Here is an 11,943-nt window from a genome sequence, read left to right as displayed (position 1 = left end):
TGTGTGTGTGTGTGTGTGTGTGTGTGTGTGTGTCCTGTCATGTTGAGATGATCTTGTTTCTTGTTGTACCACATCTTCTCTGGCTCTTACACTACTGCTACCTCCTATTCTTCCAAGTCCCCTGAACCCTGACAGAGGGTTTTGATAAAGACATCATTTTGGGGAGATTAGTCTTTGAGTGTTGTTTTTCTATCAATTCTGATTTTGGTAGGACTCAGAATTTACTCTCATCTACTGCAGTAAGGACACTATCTTGTAACAATCAAGGAAGGAACTAATGTCTAAATATAGCAGAATGCCATGTAAAATCATATTATTGCTGCATCCCTTTAGTAAAAATATTAATTGTTTTTCTTCTCTGTCAATGGGTACAGATCTTGTCTTAATTTCTGGGTCACAAACCAGAACTTTCTGTTGAATCCATCTCATGGAGTAGAGCTTATATCATATCATATATTGGTTGGTTACTCACAGAGGATATATGAACTATTACACTAACGTAACTTGAAGACAACATATTATTGTTATCAAAGGGTTTATATGAGGACTGGTATTTATATTTTTTCATTGGTAGCATTTAGAGTATCATCTGATACCAAGAACATTGGCTCATGTTGGCGAAGGCTCTAGGTATGAGCAAGCTTGATATTTCCATAATGAGCATGTGCTGTATTCAGCAATTGAACATTTATGAGAATTTAAAATGATATACATGTCTTAGGTTGAAGATGAAATACAAGTTATTTTCCGTGTCCTTTGCATCATTTTATCCTTCTCTATATTGAATGAGGAAAGAGGCTCTTATACATGTTTTTCAAACACCACAGGGTACAATCTACTCTTTTTTTTTCCACTTGTTTGTTTTGTTTTTACTTTTCAAATCGTATTTCTTTGTGCAGTCCTGAATTTCCTGAAATTTGCTGTGTAGGTGAAGCTTGTGTTGAACTCTGAGACCCACCTACCTCTAAATCCTGTGTGCTGAGAAAAAAAGTCATGTGCCACCTGTGCTCAAATCAATTTAATGGTTACTCATAAATTTCAGTGGGAGATCTCAGTTTAAAGTTTTGAATTTTTATTCTTTCCTCAAAGAAAGGAGATAATGTTACTGGTTACATCAGATTTTGTGAATCTTAAGTCTTCTCAGGAAGTGAAGAAATCAAAGTAGGTGGGGTTTGTGAAGAACCCACTACTCTGGGTTTTTTTCAAATAATTTCATATGTGCCATGTCATTTTTCCTGTATGTTCATGGTCATTGATTTTTATATGTACATTAGGTAATGATCAGAGCCAATATATTAATAAGTCAAATGTTTCAGGGTGGTGTTTTAAGGAGTTTATTAACTAAGATACACAGTATATAGCATTTAAATAATTTAATACTCATCGATATTTCATGATTTGTCTTATAATCTGGGTTTATTACTCTTTAGTTATCATTCTGTAGATACTCATAATAGTTCAAACACTTTAAGGAACTGTATCCCAATTCATGTTTTGTCCTTGTAATACAAACCTTTTATACAAACTTATTAAAAGTCCTAAGTTCTCAGTTCATCAGTTCAGATTATGTCATACATAAATTAAGGCACAGGAGATTGTCTGATTATGTCAATAACAAGACTCCAAGGTTGAAGCAACAGGATTGCTACAATTTACTGGAAAGGATTTGTTACAGAATGAGAATCTGTGAATTACCCTTCACAGATAGTGGGAAGTGAGGTCATTCCAAATATTTTCATTACAGCTATAAGTCATTAAATTAATCACACAATTTATTTTACTTACTGGTCAATGTGAGATCTGTGAATCATTGGTTTGTATGTGTGTTTTCTGTGGTTGGTTGTATCACTGATTTCCTGTGTTGTGTTTTGCATCTGTGGAATCATATAACAGTGACTATTCTGAAAGTTTCTGGTGACCTTTTATGCATTTAATCTGATGAATATATTGCTGGTTTCATAGATAAGTGTTGCCTTGGACACCACTATGTTAATTTCAGCTGAGTCAGTGTGCTACTAATAGTCATGGGGGCGTTTTTGCTTGAGACTTATTACTTGCTTTAAAATAGTAAATTTTTACTCTGAGGATATATCTTCATTATGTTGAGAATGAGATGTTTTCCATGTATGATTTTCTGTTCTCGGTAAACAGACTTTCATTCTACAAGATGTTGGTAGTCACACAAATACCATCCCCTCTGTTTGAGATGCCCACCCATCATTATCCTTACCAATGCCTAGTGTTTCATTCAATTATTATGGTAAATTTATGATTGTTTAAAATGAATGCACACACACACACATATTCTCATAACACTGGAGATGAATCTTTGTTCCTTCTTCATTAGATTTAGTTAACTAATAATTCTTTTATAAATTGATATCTAAATTAATACATATATGATGGTATGTGTTGTGATACAAATTCTGAGAGCTCTTTCTTAATATAACATCTTCAAATATGTCATCAAACATATAATTAGTTTTTTTATGCTTCATAGTAACTATTTTCTTATTTGAGACTAGACAATAGTGCTCATGTTTGTTGTAACTGATTAATTAGTTGATTTTGTGGCAGGTTCATTTTCATTTCATGATTAAAATTAAGGTGAATTCAGAATAAGGTCTTCCCTGGTGAAATGATGCATGAAGGAAGTTTGTCTTCCTTAACAGTGGTAACAGTTTATATGAAATTATTCAGAATTGTTTCCTTTATACTTACCCATCATTGACTTTTTTATTAGATATTTTCTTCATTTGCATTTCCAATGCTATCCCAAAAGTCCCCTATACCCTCCCTAACCCTGATCCCCAACCCACCCACTCCTGCTTCCTGGCCTTGGCATTCCCCTGTACTTGGGCATATAATCTTCACAAGATCAAAGGCCTCTCCTCCCAATGCTCTTAATTGTCTTTTCCAGAATAATATGACAGTATTTTTCATCATGACTTTTCTAAAAATATTTTATAGGATTTTTTTAACACTAATATGTGCATTTACAGAGGAGAATTCTCAGTTCACATTATCAATGATGTCATAATGAATTGAAGATGTGGTCTTGTAAATTTTCCCACACTAGCTTTTCACTCTGGAGGCCAAGAAATCCCTTACACTGATACCCTGACCTTCAAAATGCACTAAATTTTGCAAGTCACAGAAATGACAACTGATATATTTTAAAGGAAACTGTATTTAATGACAAATTGGATTTAGGAAATGTCACAGAAGGTAATGGGAAATCTGGAAACCTGAGCAATTTCTGTATTATTTCACTGTTTTGTCCTTTACCATAATGAGATCTTATTAGTTTAACCAACGATAAGTTTTTCTAAATAAATCAGCCACATAATGGACACTTTTGTTATGACCAGATTTGGGGAACCAAAGGCCAGCAGAGACTACCAGGAGTCTGAAACTCACACAAAAGCAAAGAGTCTTTCCTTATGCTAGAGCTTGAACCTCTCCAATCTATCCAACACATGGTCGGGTGTGGAAGGTACAGGGTAAATACAGTCTTATATATTTATTACAGTTTCTGCTTGGTAAGGTGCTTTCAAACTTGGCAGTTATATGATGGGTAGACATTTCCAAAATTATAGCTTGCATAGACATTGTCCAGTGACATTTTTAAACATACTACATACAATTGTGATAAACCTGAGTCAGTATCTAGGACACAGGATAGGAGACTTCCTGGTACCAAGGGTGAAGTGATTGATCTTGCAGAGGTTTTTGCTGTTTCTAGTGGGGTATCATGGTTTCCTGAGTAGGTTGTGTTTTTTCCAGTTACAAAGTTCAAAGAAAGAACAGGTTGGACACAAGATGGAGTCTGAACACAAAATGGAGTTTATTTAGACTGGGTCCTTCGTCTTTAATATTAAAAGAATTCTTCAATGAAAAGTTGTATACCAATAATTCTGTTTGTAGGGAGAGTGGGCAGAAATATGTTCATGTGCACAATTTTCCTCTTGGGAAATTTTCATGCAATCATAATCAGTGCGAGTGAATCATATTTGAGGGATCTGAAAGTCAAGGAAATTACTTGCTCTGTGCCCCTCTGCTGTATTTTGAAAATTGTAGTAAATATTATTTTTTTCCAAGTATATACATATCCCAATTCAATAGCAATACTATCACACACAAAATTGCTTTTGCGATATGCTCCCATAGCACGATGATAAAATCACAAAATGACTGTATGCAGAATTAATGGTGGATCCTTAAATCTTGTTTTATTTTTCATCACCTCATGCAACGACTCCATGAGTATCCTATTTCAGCCACATGTAGCAGGTTCATCTATAGCACATGGATCAAAGGTATTCATCATATCCTGGCACTGGACTTCATTTCCTACATTTTTATATTCTGTCTGGCATATTTAATGGTTATAGTTCTCTTGAATATAATTTCAGTTCATAGCTGGTAAACATAAATAACATTGCTTCTCTGGGTTTTCCCACTTTGGATCCCTATATTTTGCATCAGAACCCCATTGTATTCATATACTATATTGATTATTTAAGCAATACAAACACTATAATCATGTCATACTCATGTAAATTGTATATTTGTACAATATCTATATATTTTATCTTCTAACAGATCTTTATATGGAAGCCACTGGGCTGTTTAAGGTAAACAGTTATGGGTATGTCAATTTGCATGGTGTTAGAATTTCTCCTTATAGGAGCACAGTAGAAGTGTGTGAAGCAGATTATTTTGTACTAGATGCAGACAGATATGTGGTCATAAATTGCAGTATTTTCCTTTGAGGCAAATTTAAAGGATTAGGACTCAGCTATTTAATCTAAGCTTCAAGATGGCTCATGTTGAGGTAGGATCTACATTGGCAATATTTTCCTGAATCAAATACACTGAAGAATAAATGGTGGGTGTTATTTTAATTATTTCCTCACCCAAATATCTTTATAATACAATGATTTTTGTCCTGTAGTATATTGTTTTGTTGGTAATATTTGCCTGAATACAATGTTTAGATTTAAAGGTTTGTATTAGTTTGTGGTTAAAGTATAGTAACTTTTTGTTACACAAAAAAAATTAAAATGAATTATGTATAAAATTATTAGGTAAATATCTTGATAATAAATAAAAGTTGGTGGAGAGATATTAGTTCTGACAGCATATTCATGCTTTCTGTAGTTTTCTGAATAATAAAAATTTGTGCACCACAGCACTGGGAACTTGAAAATTGAGAGAGAGAGAGAGAGAGAGAGAGAGAGAGAGAGAGAGAGAGAGAGAGAGAGACTTCAGATTCAAAAGAAACTACTAATATACCTCTTAGTAAAATTACAGAAATATTTTCAGTGGGCCGTATTCCATCATTAGAAAAGTGGGTTTGCACATGTGTGAGAAGATTCACTTCAGTTCTTGCCTTATAATAACATTGGCTTCAACTACTTCTTCAGATTCCAAGAACTGCTTTGAGTCCTTCTGTATCATAGTTGTTCTTTTTATTGTCTGTAAAAGAAAGATCACTATTTGTAGTGACTCACTATAAAGTTTAGAACATAAATGGTGATGTTTGCAAGGCTTGTTATTGGTTTTCATGTAAATCTTATTATTGAACCAGTTCTTCTTACTGGTATGCCAGGAAGGTATGAATATGCAGGAGCATGACTAATAGAATTACAATATATATATATATATATATATATATATATATATATATATATATATATATACTCTTAATGTCAGATGGACAATTTGTCACCATGTCTTTTGGGGATCAAATGAAAGCATGGACTTCTTTGTCTGGTAAGTATCAATCGATCATTTTGTTCTATTATACTCCAAAACAGATTTTACTCACTATATTCATGTTGTTTATATGGTTTGTTTTGAATAGAAAAGTCAAGCTTGCCGGGTTTGGTGGCACATGACTTTAATCCCAGCACTCGGGAGGCAGAAGCAGGGGGATTTCTGAGTTCGAGACCAGCCTAGTCTACAAAGTGAGTTCCAGAACAGCCAGTGCTATAAAGAGAAACCATGTCTTGAAAAAACAAAAACAAAAACAAACAAAACAAAACAAAAAAAAAGGAAAGAAAAGAAAAGAAAAGTCAAGCTTGCAGGCTTACAGCCAGGATAAACTAAAAAAAAAAAAATTAGAGGAAGGGATCTTGTACACATCTACACAGTTGAGGTAATAGAATACAGAAACACATCAAGAGTGTTTTTAGATGTTTCTACCCATATTCTACCTACTAGAATCCTCTGGTTACCTACTACCACCGCTAGTTTTTCAAAAAAAAATTCCCCCAAAAATTATATAAACTCTATAACATGAGTTCAAAACATGAGTCTGAGGAGGGAATATTTAATTCTTAAACTATGTCAGTTAAGTATGGGGCTTGTGAAGAGATGACAATACTTAGGACAGATGTAAGAAGGATAACACTACAATGAATCAAGATGTGAAAGGCAATGTGCATGAATGAAGGAGAAAAAAGGCAGAAAAAATTTCAAGACCTATTGAGGAATGGGTCAGAAGTCAGCACTCCAGGTTAACCTGCAGTTATTAAAGTCATGAGAAACTGAAATGCCTTAACTTTGTGTACTGTGGGATTATACACTCTCTCTGCCTTTCTACAATAAATGACTTAAAACAATGGACTGGCTCTTCTCATCAGGATCATCTGTGTTGGAGCAATGGAGCTGGTCTCCCTCTACAAAGTCGCTCTTTTAACCTTCCACTGTCAGCCTCCCTGCCCTTCCAACCACTTCAGCCATCCAATCCAAGCTGCCACCCAAACAAGACAAAGACTCTCCTCCCTGCCCTTTTCTCTTTGGCCTGGGCAAGAGCCCGCAGGCCCTGCACTCCCTTCTCAGCTCTTCTGAGACATTGAGCAGGGACTGCAGTGTCAAAGAGCTAGAACCTGCTATCCCTAGCCTCTGTGGGACTGGGGATCCAGACCCTATCCTGGCCGGTCCTTGGGAACGTCAGAATGTATTTCCCACCCCTGGATGGGGTCCTGAAGCTTCTCAAAGCCTGATGCCTGACCAATAGTAGCATGGGGTGCTCAGTAAAACTTCCAGCGTCCCGCTTAACCCAAGGACCTGAGCCCTGGGCCAGATACTGAACCCTATTTTTAACCCACAATTATGTATGAAGTTTTAAGAAATTTGGTGAGCACTATTTTGGAACACAACATGCTTTAAATTCTAATATGTACCTATGGTTACCATCTTCTACTCCTAATGGTGAATATATTTTATAAGAGTACATATTTACCATGTTATATAACATATAAAATTTTAAGGCTTTTGTACCACATTAGGACTGCATGAATTTCTGGTTGAAAATGGTGATTAAATACTTTTTCCACTACGACTTGTTCAATCTGAATGGTAGAATTCATGAATTTCCTAGTTCATTGCTTCTCTCAGTGGAGAAAAATGCCCTTATTTTTAATGATAACTTTTCTAAGAATTATATAGAAACCTCTCACCAAAATATGTTCATTTATAAAATTCAACAATTTAAATGAAAGTTATTGATGATGATGATGAAAATTATTTGTTTTGATACATAGTCTTGATATGACGCATTCATTGCTTTACTAATTTGAGCTCATATGGTTCTTTCTCATACATGTCCCAACATGGAAATCTTCAATATATACTTTGATTCATACATGAGATTGTTGCTATAATAAAAACAAAAAACTACTAAATTAACGAATGGAGTTCAAGAACATGGCAATAGGAATTGTACTCTTAGTTCAGAGTGAACCTGGAATTCTGGAAAGCTTCTCCCTTCTTTTGTACTATTTAATACTTTACTACAAGGAACATTCATTACAGGTAGTAAACAACATTTGTACACATGCATAAACATCTAACTCATTGAACGTTCTCTTCAAAGGGCTTGCCCAGATAATGGGAATCTTTGTCTCTAACATGTTCTTCAATGATGTGGATGCAATCTTATTTTATATGTTCATAGTCTTGGCAGGAGCATGTCTATCAGGACCACTTTTCTCTTCAGTGTCTTCCAGGCAGTAACTATCAGCCCCAGAAACTCCTACTGGAAAGAAATCAAAATGAAAACTACAAAGTTTATGGGACTGTTATTTTCCCTCTGCTAGATCCTGTTGCTGCTAGTAAATATATTTTTCCCCGTGTATACAAGTACCAAAAGAAATAGCGAAAATAAGACACAAAAGAGAGCTTTTGAATTCTGCCTCTGTTGTTCTCTGTAGTCTTATTTTCGGTGTTCATTGTATGTTCCAACACCTTCATGATTTTCACACTTTATGGACATAATAAGAGGGTTCAATGGATCCTCAGCACACATGCTTTCCAAAGAACATCTCCTGAAACCAGAGCCACACAGACAATCCTAATACTGGTTTGCATCTTTCTACCATTTTATACTCTCTCTTCCATTTTACAAGGTTATATTGCTCTCTCACATAACCCCAATTGGTGGGTAATGAATATCACATCCATCATTTTTATGTGTTTTCCTACGTTAGGTCCATTTGTGATGAGTCACTATTCCACATTTTTTAAATTCAGCTTTACTTAGTTACTGAATATAAAAATAAAATAATATTAAAGTAAGACTGTGCAATTTTTTTGTTGATTATATACATGTGTCACTTGTATCCTTCAAATATCATTGTAATTGCATAATAATATATGGGGAGATTATTTTGATGTTATGATAATTTCACTTCAGAATTGTTATATATTTTCCCCTATAGACTACTGTCACCAATGATCTGTTGCTGTGGATGAAACATGAAGAAATTCAGTTCCTTATTTATTTCTTCATGTTTCATCACTTACATACTTTTCAGTTAAATTAATCTAAGAAGATATTATGTACTAGCATACATAAGACCTATGCAAGTTAAATTCAGACACTTGACACAGGGTTATGGAGGGAGCTGATAGTCACAGATTCCAAATACCACCTGAAATACAAACAGTATTTGATAGCATCTGAGGAAATAAGAGATTCATTTTGCTGTGACTATGTGAATTGCTATTAGGCTGAACACATTTAGAGTCAGACACTACAAATAAGAACATTTCGTCAACACACAGGAATTTTGATAGATTTTAAAATGAAGTAACTTGGGCTGGAGAGATGGCTTTGTGGTTAATAGCACTGGCTGCTCTTTCAGAAGTTCTGAGTTAAATCCACAGCAACAGCATGGTGGCTCACAATCATCCATAATAGGATCCGAAGCCCTTTATCGGTGTGTCTGAAGACAGCTACAGTGTATGCACTTAAAACAAGTAAATAAATCATTTTTAAAAATAAATAAAATGAAGTAAATTGAAGGGGGGACCAGATCTAAGAGAATTTGGAAATCAGGCTGACTATAATCAAGGTATATGTGTGGAATTCTCAATAAATTTATTTTAAAAAAATCATTGCAGAAGTCATTTGTAATAATAGTAAACTTTAATTGGTATTTGTATTTTCATTTGTTGCCAACAGGAGTTTAACATAGCTAAACGCAGTGGGGAAGAAGTAAGAAGATGAATATACAGGACTACATTCTGTAAAGGGAGTAAATTCAGTAATCGTGGTTAAAAAAGCAGATAATCTCTCCACACAATATGTGCAGCAAATAAATAGAATATGTAGAAACAAATTCCAGGATCATGTTTCTCTGTAGAAATTTTGATGAGTATTTGAACACTCTCCAATAATGTCCCTTTATTGGTATCCACACGGGAAGCAAAGTGAGGGAAATGGAAGTGGAATGGTGCTATAAACTCTCACAAGCTAACATGATTAAAAACATACTGCATAGAGGTCCCCATACTGAAATATTACCCAATGTCCTTACAGATCAGAGGAAATTATAAGATAAGTATGGTAATAACTAAGCCTATAGAATGCATTTTTTACACAAACAACACATCTTTTCTAGTTCTTCATAGGCTCATGAACAGCATGTAAATAGTGCTTTGTTTATAATATTAGAAGGCCATCAGTGGGAGGAGAGGCCCTTGGTCTTGGGAAGATCATATGCCCCAGTACAGGAGAATGCCAGGGCCAGGAAGCAGGAGTGGGTGGGTTGGGGAACAGAGCAGGGGGAGGGTATAGGGGGCTTTGGAGATAGCATTTGAAATGTAAATGAGAAAATATCTAATAAAAAAGAAAAACATAATGTTAGAAGGCTCAATATAGTTAAAAAGACCAACATCTAATTTTTTTCTGAGACACAAGCTAAATTTTTAATTGTGATTTTATTTATTACCCAAATTATGTTTGATGCTTCCAGTGTTGTACTGTAAAATATATATATATATATATATATATATATATATATATATATATTCCCATAATGAAATAGTAATCTGGTAAGGAAATACTGGGTCAAATCAATACAGAAACTAATCAGAGATATCAACAAAGACGGTATCTCCATATTAATTATCTGGGACCTTCAGTTCCAATGCTTAGATAGCTATATGAATCCAAAGTTTGAACATAACATTCATTTTTCTTTATTGTTATGTCTATTCCTTGTATGTGATTCAGATTTCCCAGTATTTCAACAACCTGACAACTCAAAATTCTGATTTACACTGAAATCTAGCTTCCACTTCCTTAGCTATAAATAATGTTTTCTTATAGCCCCCCATTGATGCTGTCATATACAATGCTTTTCCCCTGTGGTTAAAATTCTAAGAGAAGACTCAGTGTCCCACTTGCTCTACATTTGACCACCTTCCAAATGTAACACTACATGCGATTTAAGACCAAATAAGAAATCCAGCTTCATATGCACCCTTACACATATCAACCATATGGCACTGTTGTCAACATCTAGTGCTTTAGGGTCCCAAAGGTAAAGTTGTATTAACCAGGACACAGCAAGTACACTGCCAAGTCAACCAAAGTACACTTTATTCAAATTATAGCATATTTTACACAAAAGACAGAACTAAGTTTTTCTCACAATTTCTAGTTCTTATCAGGTGCTATTTAACAAGCAATAGCTTATCTTGGTTCAAGGCCATCCAAACTTCCTCACAGACTGAGAAATCTGTCTGCAGTCCTCCTCTTAGATGTGCTGTTTATAATAATGAAAAATAAAGTAAATTTCTCATGAGAAAAGGAAGATGAAGGCAACTTCCTCAGGTTTGAAGCTTAGTTGGAAAAAAAAGCAGGATTCTCTGCCTGAGAATGTATATCTCCTCTTTATCTTAGTATGCTAAGATTCACAGATACATCCGAGATTGCCCAGAAGCCAACAAGCTGGGAACAGTCTACCCATGCCATTTCTCTACACACTATGTTTAGTATTTTGAAGAAATTATTATTTTTTTAAATGAAAAGAATTAAATATTCAGAACAAGAAAATCCTCAAGCTTCTTTTTTAGACATCCTTTAACTTAACATGATAGGGTCTTACCCTGAGAACATTTTTTCCCATTTCAACTATAGATCAGGATATGCCCTTTCAAGGTCACTACTCTTCTTAGCAAATACAGTATATTTTGTCCTATGATTGGTTGTAATCCTAAGATTTCTCATACACCTTTTGCTTCCAAACAATAAGTTTTGAATTTCTTTCTGACTTAACTGCCATTTTTCACCCTAGAACAGATTAAGAGTTAGTACCAGTTAAGGTTCCATGTAGTCACTGTTACACTGACTTTAAATTTTCTGGGTAAAATAGGTTAAACATCACTCCTAAATTCTACCTCATATAAATTTTCAGGGCATGGCATTTAATAACCAAAAGCCTTGGGAAAATCATAAAATATATTTTATTCTTAGTTCTTTAAAGAGATATGTGTCCTATGCTCAATATTCTGACCTTATTACAGCTCCTGATAGTCCCTCTGTTTTCCTCTTTCTTTCTTTCTTTCTTTCTTTCTTTCTTTCTTTCTTTCTTTCTTTCTTTCTTTCTTTCTTTCTTTCTTTCTTTCTTCCTTCCTTCCTTCCTT

The 11,943-nt window shown here is 34.6% G+C and overlaps 1 pseudogene; it reads left to right on the top strand.

Annotated features, from left to right (window-relative positions):
- The first annotated feature begins 7,701 nt into the window (after window positions 1-7,701).
- LOC110284403 lies at window positions 7,702-8,551 on the top strand (annotated as a pseudogene).
- Window positions 8,552-11,943: the final 3,392 nt, after the last annotated feature.

Source organism: Mus caroli, chromosome 17 (assembly GCF_900094665.2).
Source record: "Mus caroli chromosome 17, CAROLI_EIJ_v1.1, whole genome shotgun sequence".
Classification (NCBI taxonomy): Eukaryota; Metazoa; Chordata; class Mammalia; order Rodentia; family Muridae; genus Mus; species Mus caroli.
This window is presented reverse-complemented; position numbering and strand designations above follow the sequence as displayed.